This window comes from Apium graveolens, chromosome 9 (genome assembly GCF_009905375.1).
Source record: "Apium graveolens cultivar Ventura chromosome 9, ASM990537v1, whole genome shotgun sequence".
Classification (NCBI taxonomy): domain Eukaryota; kingdom Viridiplantae; phylum Streptophyta; class Magnoliopsida; order Apiales; family Apiaceae; genus Apium; species Apium graveolens.
In genome coordinates, this window is record NC_133655.1 from 221,147,512 (window position 1) to 221,151,202 (window position 3,691).

The following is a 3,691-nucleotide window of genomic DNA, read 5'->3' on the forward strand; positions in this document are numbered from 1 at the left end:
TTGCTTATCCAACTTCTGCTTTTGCAACCTTTTAGGAAAAGGAGGTGGAAGATTGACTGTTTTTCCCCTATATTACCCTCAAGAGGAGTGTTGACAACATCTTTCTTTCTTGTTTCCACCTCAGCATCCTTCAACACCACTGTTTCAACTACAATCTCATTTACTAGAATTGGTAAGGATACAGACACACCTACATTCTGGGCAGAATTTTCAGAATCTTTATCTTATTAAATTTGTGGGCTTGGAATATTTCGAGACCTCAATATGATGTCATTTACCTATTCTACGACTTCCCTCTTGCCTGGCTTGGCTTCTGTATCACTAAAGAGTGTACCAGGTTGTCGATTCAACACATCATTGGCAATCTGCCCAATTTGATTCTCCAGAGTCTTGATAGACTTAGCCTGGTTTTTGCACATAAGCCTCAACTCCTCCAATTCGGATTTTTCATTAGCAGATTAACCGAAACTTTCATGCAGGTAGTGTTGAAGTTAAAGTTGTTGTATTGGTGCATACTGTTGCTGAAAACAAGGAAGATTGAATTGAGTGGATCCCAACTGCTGATAAGGCTGTTGTACCACATTCTGATTGTTACTCCAGCTGAAGTTAGGATGATTCCAGTTATCAAGATGATAAGTATTTGGAACTGGTTGCTGCGATCTCCGAAAGTTGCTCATAAACTGAGTTGATTCACTAGATATAGCGAATTGCTCCGTCGCATGCGAACCTGCACAAAGCTCACAAACACTCGTCCTCTGATGAACTCCATAGTTAGCCAGCGAATCGATCTTCATAGATAACACCTTTAGCTGAGCAGTGATAGTCGTAGCTGTATCCACTTCAAGAATTCCTGCTACCTTGCTCTGTGGCAATCTCTGGGTTGGATACTGATATTCATTAGCAGCCATCAGTTCAATTAGACCATAAGCTTCCTCATAGCTCTTTGCCCATAATGCTCCACTTGACGCTGAATCAAGGATGGGTCTAGACTTTTCTCCCAAACCATTATATAACAATTAATGATCATTCCATCAGGCATTCCGTGATGAGGACACTTCCTAAGCATCTCCTTGTAGTGCTCATAAGCTTCATATAAAGATTCTCCTAACTGCTGCATAAATTGAGTAAGAACATTCCTGATTGCAGCTGTCTTTGCCATATGGAAGAATTTAGTGAGAAACTTTTGAGCAAGATCTTCTCAAGTAGTAATCGAACCAGCTGGTAGAGAGTGTAACCAACTCTTAGCCTTGTCCCTCAGAGGGAACGGGAATAGTCTCAGCTTCATAGCATCTTCAGAAACACCGTTGAACTTGAAGGTGTCACAGATCTCAATGAAATCCCTAACGTGCATATTGGGATCTTCTGTTGGAGAACCCCTAAACTGGATTGAATTCTGCACCCATTGAATCATGCTAGACTTGATTTTAAAAGTATTAGCCGAGATGCTTGGTCTGACAATGCTAGACTGAATGTCATTGATCTTCGGTTGAGAATAATCCATCAAAGTCTTCAGATTCGCTGCTGGTTCTCCTATTCCAACAAAAACTTCTTCTTCAACTTTTTCCTCAACAAAGACATGAGATTGAGAACGTGTTCGCATACACGCTCTCTAGAGTACTTGAAAAAAAACAAGTACCAGTATAAGTAAAATATCCGAGTCACTAAACTTTTACGATCACGGATGACAAGTACATAAACTAAACAATTAACAACACAAAAGTCCCCGACAGCGTCGCAAATACTTGTTAAGACGTTAACACGCGCTAATAATACACACAAGTATATGCGTTCGCAAGTAGTATAAGATTTAGATCAAATTCGTTCCCACAGAGACTCTTTGGTTATTTTAAGAATATGCACCTATGCAACATTGATATGGTTATTATCCAAAGCTAAGACAAATAACAAGTTGAGATTGTTTATAACTAAGAATTAAACTAACAATTATAACTAAGAGAACAAGAATGATTGAATTAATATATATAACAAACATGGGATCCTAACTTCATTAAATACTTCATTCAATGGTGATGACACTAATTAGATAACACGAAACTAGTAAACGCCAACTTTCATTGTACGAATACCCTACTACCAAGCATCCACAAAAGAGATAGAAGTTGAATAGACACAAATTATGCTTAGTCCTTATATGTCTATAAGAATTGAAAACATAACGGTTTAATGCACAAGTTATCCATCATAATTACATAGGGCAAGTAAAATGGTTAAAATTACCTACGAATCATGGATAATAATAACACATGAACCTATGCTAGCATGGAAAGTTCTAAACCTCTATATTTACTTTCACTTCAATAGAGATTAACACGCTATCTTACATGTTAGCTACGCACATAAGACGAATAAGCACAACCAATACTAGGATATCAATCAATCACCACATACCAAGATATCGAAATAAATTAACTATAGAAATCCATAAGTAAATCCGTTAGAACCCCACGATAACGATTAGTTCATAACCGAACTCATAGTTACCATGTGTTCCAATGAAAGCATGATAATAAACAATATATGAGTACTAGGGTTCAAAGGCAAATTGAAAATAAGCATCCAAGTATCGCCTAAATCAAAGAAAATAAAAGTCTTCTTCTCCTTAGCCTTCTCGTGCTCTCTAGGTCGTCTTATTGCTCTCCTAGGCCTCCTTGTTAAAAACGTCTTTTTATTGGTATATATAGGCTCCAGGATTACCAGGACTCTCAAAATCTTCAATTTCGTCTAAAATCAGGATTCTGGGGCAGAAACAGGGGGCGGGCACGCTGTTTTCGGGTGCGGCCTGATAAGTGGCATTTTATACCACTTAGAACGTCTTAAAATAGCTTAAATTGGTGTCTTGAAATCAAGTATTTTGTGTATTTGATGCGTTTTTCTAGTGTTTGTGCATTTCAGAGTATTAGTTGCATTTCAGAGGAGTAATCATTAAGAATAAGCCTTGGCATGTGTTTAGCATTGTGAGAGGAAAGAAAGGGGCATATTACAGCGAAGAAACGGAGCAAACTCAGGAATTTTCCAGTAGGGTCCTGAGCGCCCGCTCAGCTATGCTGAGCGGCCGCACAGGGTCGGGAAAAAAGATAAATTGTTTTAAGACTTCTACTTCTGTTTGGCTTCCACTTCTATGTAATCTGAGTTTTATGGGACTATTATATAAGTAGATTTAGAGACGTTTTCACGGGGTTGGATCGTGGTATTAAGAAAGGAGAGAAGAAGACAAGGAAGAAGAACGTTTTAGCACACCGCAATGAAGAAAAAGCATATTTTCTTGTGATTCTTTATTTCGGTGTAACGTTGGATGCTAGTTTTCTTTGCTTTGAACCTATTTACTCTTTTGACGTACTCTGGTTTAATATAATTAGTTTAGTTATTATTCTCTTGTGTTTATTTATCATGTTTTCATATGAACCCATGATGATGATAAGTGCTATCATGGGATAATCGTGATCATGGGGTCGTAACGAATTTACTATGGAATTCTTTAGTTAGTTGTTTAATACCTTAGTGTGTGATGATTGTATGATATCTAGTATTGGTTGTGCATATTCGTCTTATGTGCGTCACGAACAAATAAGATAGGGTGTTAATCTCTTGTGAAGCGACGGTGGATCTCGAGATTTAGAACTTGCCATGCTAGCATAGGTTCATGTATGATATTGCATGATTAGTGGGTAAC

At 37.8% G+C, this 3,691-nt stretch overlaps 1 non-coding gene across 1 annotated transcript; it reads left to right on the top strand.

The window, feature by feature from the left end:
* The first annotated feature begins 1,037 nt into the window (after positions 1-1,037).
* On the top strand, positions 1,038-1,144 carry LOC141687592 (small nucleolar RNA R71). Its single transcript, XR_012561084.1, has one exon. It is a non-coding gene; the product is annotated as a small nucleolar RNA R71 (small nucleolar RNA).
* The last annotated feature ends 2,547 nt before the right edge of the window (positions 1,145-3,691 follow it).